The sequence below is a fragment of the Ranitomeya imitator genome, chromosome 3 (assembly GCF_032444005.1).
Source record: "Ranitomeya imitator isolate aRanImi1 chromosome 3, aRanImi1.pri, whole genome shotgun sequence".
NCBI lineage: Eukaryota > Metazoa > Chordata > Amphibia > Anura > Dendrobatidae > Ranitomeya > Ranitomeya imitator.
The window spans coordinates 846,722,226-846,731,081 of NC_091284.1; the positions used below are offsets into that span (position 1 = coordinate 846,722,226).

The 8,856-nt window shown below is 57.5% G+C and overlaps 1 protein-coding gene across 1 annotated transcript in view; it reads right to left on the reverse strand.

Annotated features, from left to right (window-relative positions):
* Positions 1–1,706, reverse strand: part of LOC138671453 (aldehyde dehydrogenase family 3 member B1-like) — a 231,869-nt gene extending 230,163 nt beyond the window's left edge. Inside the window, exon 1 of the mRNA XM_069759634.1 lies at positions 1,556–1,706. The gene's annotated coding sequence lies outside the window, so the exon portion shown is untranslated. The remainder of the gene's footprint in view (positions 1–1,555) is intronic.
* Positions 1,707–8,856: the final 7,150 nt, after the last annotated feature.

Below are 8,856 nucleotides of genomic sequence, written 5' to 3' on the forward strand. Positions count from 1 at the left end.
CTTACCTCTGTGTGTGTCGTGTCGGTGTGCAGCGTGTCGTGTCGGTGTGTCCTCCTGTGTTTCTTACCTCTGTGTGTGTCGTGTCGGTGTGCAGCGTGTCGTGTCGGTGTGTCCTGTCGGTGCGTCCTTACCTCTGTGTGTGTCGTGTCGGTGTGCAGCGTGTCGTGTCGGTGCGTCCTGTGTTTCTTACCTCTGTGTGTGTTGTGTCGGTGTGCAGCGTGTCGTGTCGGTGTGTCCTGTGTTTCTTACCTCTGTGTGTGTCGGTGTGCAGCGTGTCGTGTCGGTGTGTCCTGTGTGTGTCGTGTCGGTGCGTCCTTACCTCTGTGTGTGTTGTGTCGGTGTGCAGCGTGTCGTGTCGGTGCGTCCTGTCAGTGCGTCCTTACCTCTGTGTGTGTCGTGTCGGTGTGCAGCGTGTCGTGTCGGTGTGTCCTGTCAGTGCGTCCTTACCTCTGTGTGTGTCGTGTCGGTGTGCAGCGTGTCGTGTCGGTGCGTCCTGTGTTTCTTACCTCTGTGTGTGTCGTGTCGGTGTGCAGCGTGTCGTGTCGGTGTGTTCTGTGTTTCTTACCTCTGTGTGTGTTGTGTCGGTGTGCAGCGTGTCGTGTCGGTGTGTTCTGTGTTCCTTACCTCTGTGTGTGTCGTGTCGGTGTGCAGCGTGTCGTGTCGGTGTGTCCTGTCGGTGCGTCCTTACCTCTGTGTGTGTCGTGTCGGTGTGCAGCGTGTCGTGTCGGTGCGTCCTGTGTTTCTTACCTCTGTGTGTGTTGTGTCGGTGTGCAGCGTGTCGTGTCGGTGTGTCCTGTGTTTCTTACCTCTGTGTGTGTCGGTGTGCAGCGTGTCGTGTCGGTGTGTCCTGTGTGTGTCGTGTCGGTGCGTCCTTACCTCTGTGTGTGTTGTGTCGGTGTGCAGCGTGTCGTGTCGGTGCGTCCTGTCAGTGCGTCCTTACCTCTGTGTGTGTCGTGTCGGTGTGCAGCGTGTCGTGTCGGTGTGTCCTGTCAGTGCGTCCTTACCTCTGTGTGTGTCGTGTCGGTGTGCAGCGTGTCGTGTCGGTGCGTCCTGTGTTTCTTACCTCTGTGTGTGTCGTGTCGGTGTGCAGCGTGTCGTGTCGGTGTGTTCTGTGTTTCTTACCTCTGTGTGTGTTGTGTCGGTGTGCAGCGTGTCGTGTCGGTGTGTTCTGTGTTTCTTACCTCTGTGTGTGTCGTGTCGGTGTGCAGCGTGTCGTGTCGGTGCGTCCTGTGTTTCTTACCTCTGTGTGTGTCGTGTCGGTGTGCAGCGTGTCGTGTCGGTGTGTTCTGTGTTTCTTACCTCTGTGTGTGTTGTGTCGGTGTGCAGCGTGTCGTGTCGGTGTGTTCTGTGTTCCTTACCTCTGTGTGTGTCGTGTCGGTGTGCAGCGTGTCGTGTCGGTGTGTTCTGTGTTTCTTACCTCTGTGTGTGTTGTGTCGGTGTGCAGCGTGTCGTGTCGGTGCGTCCTGTGTTTCTTACCTCTGTGTGTGTCGTGTCGGTGTGCAGCGTGTCGTGTCGGTGTGCAGCGTGTCGTGTCGGTACGTCCTGTGTTTCTTACCTCTGTGTGTGTTGATCTCTCTCCTCAGAGCTGCTGCTGCCTTGTCTGGAGGAAGTGTGAGCAGCTCTAGGAGAAGGACTCGGGGGACGGGCGTGGACGAGGCTGTGACTGATGATTGTGTCATGTCCTGACTCCCTGCCCAGAATTAATTACCCCTCCTTGTGTTTATTCTTCTGTTTAATCACTGGCATGACAAAAGTGCACAAAAGGCCACAGTCCGTGAAAGAGGTCACGTGGTGGGGAGGCTGTGAGGACACATGGTGCACACTGTACGTGCAGCCATTACACCTCTGCGTATTGTACTTTACGCTGGTCCATCATACCAGACGAGGCCCCGCCCAGACGCGGGCAGAGGCTGCACACCCTGGAGATCACCCTCGGCCCCCCGACACCCTGGAGATCACCCTCGGCCCCCCGACACCCTGGAGATCGGCCTCTGCCCCCCGACACCCTGGAGATCACCCTCTGCCCCCCGACACCCTGGAGATCGGCCTCTGCCCCCCGACACCCTGGAGATCACCCTCGGCCCCCCCGACACCCTGGAGATCAGCCTCGGCCCCCCGACACCCTGGAGATCGGCCTCGGCCCCCCGACACCCTGGAGATCGGCCTCTGCCCCCCGACACCCTGGAGATCACCCTCTGCCCACCGACACCCTGGAGATCGGCCTCGGCCCCCCGACACCCTGGAGATCGGCCTCGGCCCCCCGACACCCTGGAGATCGGCCTCTGCCCCCCGACACCCTGGAGATCACCCTCTGCCCCCGACACCCTGGAGATCACCCTCTGCCCCCGACACCCTGGAGATCGGCCTCGGCCCCCCGACACCCTGGAGATCACCCTCTGCCCCCGACACCCTGGAGATCGGCCTCGGCCCCCCGACACCCTGGAGATCGGCCTCGGCCCCCCCGACACCCTGGAGATCGGCCTCGGCCCCCCGACACACTGGAGATCACCCTCGGCCCCCGACACCCTGGAGATCGGCCTCGGCCCCCCGACACACTGGAGATCAGCCTCTGCCCCCCGACACCCTGGAGATCGGCCTCTGCCCCCCGACACCCTGGAGATCACCCTCGGCCCCCGACACCCTGGAGATCGGCCTCGGCCCCCCGACACACTGGAGATCACCCTCGGCCCCCCGACACCCTGGAGATCGGCCTCTGCCCCCCGACACCCTGGAGATCACCCTCGGCCCCCGACACCCTGGAGATCGGCCTCGGCCCCCCGACACACTGGAGATCAGCCTCTGCCCCCCGACACCCTGGAGATCACCCTCTGCCCACCGACACCCTGGAGATCACCCTCTGCCCACCGACACCCTGGAGATCGGCCTCGGCCCCCCGACACCCTGGAGATCGGCCTCTGCCCCCGACACCCTGGAGATCACCCTCGGCCCCCGACACCCTGGAGATCGGCCTCGGCCCCCCGACACACTGGAGATCACCCTCTGCCCCCCGACACCCTGGAGATCACCCTCTGCCCCCCGACACCCTGGAGATCAGCCTCTGCCCCCCGACACCCTGGAGATCGGCCTCGGCCCCCCGACACCCTGGAGATCACCCTCGGCCCCCCGACACCCTGGAGATCGGCCTCTGCCCCCCGACACCCTGGAGATTACCCTCGGCCCCCGACACCCTGGAGATCGGCCTCTGCCCCCGACACCCTGGAGATCACCCTCTGCCCCCGACACCCTGGAGATCGGCCTCGGCCCCCCGACACCCTGGAGATCGGCCTCGGCCCCCCCGACACCCTGGAGATCGGCCTCGGCCCCCCGACACACTGGAGATCACCCTCGGCCCCCGACACCCTGGAGATCGGCCTCGGCCCCCCGACACACTGGAGATCAGCCTCTGCCCCCCGACACCCTGGAGATCGGCCTCTGCCCCCCGACACCCTGGAGATCACCCTCGGCCCCCGACACCCTGGAGATCGGCCTCGGCCCCCCGACACACTGGAGATCACCCTCGGCCCCCCGACACCCTGGAGATCGGCCTCTGCCCCCCGACACCCTGGAGATCACCCTCGGCCCCCGACACCCTGGAGATCGGCCTCGGCCCCCCGACACACTGGAGATCAGCCTCTGCCCCCCGACACCCTGGAGATCACCCTCTGCCCACCGACACCCTGGAGATCACCCTCTGCCCACCGACACCCTGGAGATCGGCCTCGGCCCCCCGACACCCTGGAGATCGGCCTCTGCCCCCGACACCCTGGAGATCACCCTCGGCCCCCGACACCCTGGAGATCGGCCTCGGCCCCCCGACACACTGGAGATCACCCTCTGCCCCCCGACACCCTGGAGATCACCCTCTGCCCCCCGACACCCTGGAGATCAGCCTCTGCCCCCCGACACCCTGGAGATCGGCCTCGGCCCCCCGACACCCTGGAGATCACCCTCGGCCCCCCGACACCCTGGAGATCGGCCTCTGCCCCCCGACACCCTGGAGATTACCCTCGGCCCCCGACACCCTGGAGATCACCCTCTGCCCCCGACACCCTGGAGATCACCCTCGGCCCCCCGACACCCTGGAGATCGGCCTCGGCCCCCCGACACCCTGGAGATCGGCCTCTGCCCCCCGACACCCTGGAGATCGGCCTCGGCCCCCCGACACACTGGAGATCGGCCTCTGCCCCCCGAAACCCTGGAGATCACCCTCTGCCCACCGACACCCTGGAGATCACCCTCTGCCCACCGACACCCTGGAGATCACCCTCGGCCCCCCGACACCCTGGAGATCACCCTCTGCCCCCCGACACCCTGGAGATCACCCTCTGCCCCCGACACCCTGGAGATCAGCCTCGGCCCCCCGACACCCTGGAGATCACCCTCGGCCCCCCCGACACACTGGAGATCGGCCTCTGCCCCCCGACACACTGGAGATCAGCCTCTGCCCCCCGACACCCTGGAGATCAGCCTCGGCCCCCCGACACCCTGGAGATCGGCCTCGGCCCCCCGACACCCTGGAGATCACCCTCTGCCCCCGACACCCTGGAGATCAGCCTCGGCCCCCCGACACCCTGGAGATCACCCTCTGCCCCCCGACACCCTGGAGATCACCCTCTGCCCCCGACACCCTGGAGATCAGCCTCGGCCCCCCGACACCCTGGAGATCACCCTCGGCCCCCCCGACACACTGGAGATCGGCCTCTGCCCCCCGACACACTGGAGATCAGCCTCTGCCCCCCGACACCCTGGAGATCAGCCTCGGCCCCCCGACACCCTGGAGATCGGCCTCGGCCCCCGACACCCTGGAGATCGGCCTCGGCCCCCCCGACACCCTGGAGATCGGCCTCGGCCCCCCGACACCCTGGAGATCACCCTCTGCCCCCGACACCCTGGAGATCGGCCTCGGCCCCCCGACACCCTGGAGATCGGCCTCGGCCCCCCCGACACCCTGGAGATCGGCCTCGGCCCCCCGACACACTGGAGATCACCCTCGGCCCCCGACACCCTGGAGATCGGCCTCGGCCCCCCGACACACTGGAGATCAGCCTCTGCCCCCCGACACCCTGGAGATCGGCCTCTGCCCCCCGACACCCTGGAGATCACCCTCGGCCCCCGACACCCTGGAGATCGGCCTCGGCCCCCCGACACACTGGAGATCACCCTCGGCCCCCCGACACCCTGGAGATCGGCCTCTGCCCCCCGACACCCTGGAGATCACCCTCGGCCCCCGACACCCTGGAGATCGGCCTCGGCCCCCCGACACACTGGAGATCAGCCTCTGCCCCCCGACACCCTGGAGATCACCCTCTGCCCACCGACACCCTGGAGATCACCCTCTGCCCACCGACACCCTGGAGATCGGCCTCGGCCCCCCGACACCCTGGAGATCGGCCTCTGCCCCCGACACACTGGAGATCACCCTCTGCCCCCCGACACCCTGGAGATCACCCTCGGCCCCCGACACCCTGGAGATCGGCCTCGGCCCCCCGACACACTGGAGATCACCCTCGGCCCCCCGACACCCTGGAGATCGGCCTCTGCCCCCCGACACCCTGGAGATCACCCTCGGCCCCCGACACCCTGGAGATCGGCCTCGGCCCCCCGACACACTGGAGATCAGCCTCTGCCCCCCGACACCCTGGAGATCACCCTCTGCCCACCGACACCCTGGAGATCACCCTCTGCCCACCGACACCCTGGAGATCGGCCTCGGCCCCCCGACACCCTGGAGATCGGCCTCTGCCCCCGACACCCTGGAGATCACCCTCGGCCCCCGACACCCTGGAGATCAGCCTCTGCCCCCCGACACCCTGGAGATCGGCCTCGGCCCCCCGACACACTGGAGATCAGCCTCTGCCCCCCGACACCCTGGAGATCACCCTCTGCCCCCCGACACCCTGGAGATCACCCTCTGCCCCCCGACACCCTGGAGATCAGCCTCTGCCCCCGACACCCTGGAGATCAGCCTCTGCCCCCCGACACCCTGGAGATCGGCCTCGGCCCCCCGACACCCTGGAGATCACCCTCGGCCCCCCGACACCCTGGAGATCGGCCTCTGCCCCCCGACACCCTGGAGATTACCCTCGGCCCCCGACACCCTGGAGATCACCCTCTGCCCCCGACACCCTGGAGATCACCCTCGGCCCCCCGACACCCTGGAGATCAGCCTCGGCCCCCCGACACCCTGGAGATCAGCCTCGGCCCCCCGACACCCTGGAGATCGGCCTCTGCCCCCGGGACACAGCAGCAAATATCGGTTCTTATTGTTTGTAAATGGTTTGTGTTTTGTTTTTTATATTGATGAATAAAGTGATGTTATTGGTGATCCCTTCTCATGACTCCTGTCTCCTCTCTATATGTACACACACACTGTATATAGACACTGTACACACTATATATACACACATACTGTACACACACACTGTATATAGACACTGTACACACTGTATATAGACACATACTGTACACACACTGTATATAGACACTACACACACTGTATATAGACACTACACACACTGTATATACACACATACTGTACACACATGTATATAGACACTGTACACACACTGTATATAGACACTACACACACTGTATATAGACACTACACACACTGTATATACACACATACTGTACACACATGTATATAGACACTACACACACTGTATATACACACATACTGTACACACATGTATATAGACACTGTACACACTGTATATACACACATACTGTACACACACACTGTATATAGACACTACACACACTGTATATAGACACTACACACTGTATATACACATACTGTACACACATGTATATAGACACTGTACTCACACTGTATATAGACACTACACACACTGTATATAGACACTACACACACTGTATATACACACATACTGTACACACATGTATATAGACACTACACACACTGTATATACACACATACTGTACACACATGTATATAGACACTGTACACACTGTATATACACACATACTGTACACACACACTGTATATAGACACTACACACACTGTATATAGACACTACACACTGTATATACACACATACTGTACACACATGTATATAGACACTACACACACTGTATATACACACATACTGTACACACACACTGTATATAGACACTGTACACACTGTATATAGACACATACTGTACACACACACTGTATATAGACACTACACACACTGTATATAGACACTACACACACTGTATATACACACATACTGTACACACATGTATATAGACACTGTACTCACACTGTATATACACACATACTGTACACACATGTATATAGACACTACACACACTGTATATACACACATACTGTACACACACACTGTATATAGACACTGTACACACTGTATATAGACACATACTGTACACACACACTGTATATAGACACTACACACACTGTATATAGACACTACACACACTGTATATACACACATACTGTACACACATGTATATAGACACTACACACACTGTATATACACACATACTGTACACACATGTATATAGACACTGTACACACTGTATATACACACATACTGTACACACACACTGTATATAGACACTACACACACTGTATATAGACACTACACACTGTATATACACACATACTGTACACACATGTATATAGACACTACACACACTGTATATACACACATGCTGTACACAAGTATATAGACACTACACACACTGTATATACACACATACTGTACACACATGTATATAGACACTGTACACACACTATATACACACATACTGTACACACATGTATATAGACACTGTACTCACACTGTATATAGACACTGTACACACACTGTATATACACATACTGTACACACATGTATATAGACACTGTACACACACACTGTATATACACACATACTGTACACACACACTGTATATAGACACTATACACACATACTGTACACACATACTGTACACACATGTATATAGACACTGTACACACACTATATACACACATACTGTACACACATGTATATAGACACTGTACACACTGTATATACACACATACTGTACACACATGTATATAGACACTGTACACACACTGTATATACACACATACTGTACACACATGTATATATACACTACACACACTATATACACACATACTGTACACACATGTATATAGACACTGCACACACTGTATATACACACATACTGTACACACACACTGTATATAGACACTATACACACATACTGTACACACATGTATATAGACACTGCACACACACTGTATATACACACATACTGTACACACACGTATATAGACACTGCACACACACTGTATATACACACATACTGTACACACACACTGTATATAGACACTATACACACATACTGTACACACATGTATATATACACTACACACACTATATACACACATACTGTACACACATGTATATAGACACTGCACACACTGTATATACACACATACTGTACACACACACTGTATATAGACACTATACACACATACTGTACACACATGTATATAGACACTACACACACTGTATGTACACACATACTGTACACACATGTATATAGACACTGCACACACACTGTATATACACACATACTGTACACACATGTATATAGACACTGCACACACACTGTATATACACACATACTGTACACACACACTGTATATAGACACTATACACACATACTGTACACACATGTATATAGACACTACACACACTGTATATACACACATACTGTACACACACACTGTATATAGACACTATACACACATACTGTACACACATGTATATAGACACTACACACACTGTATATACACACATACTGTACACACATGTA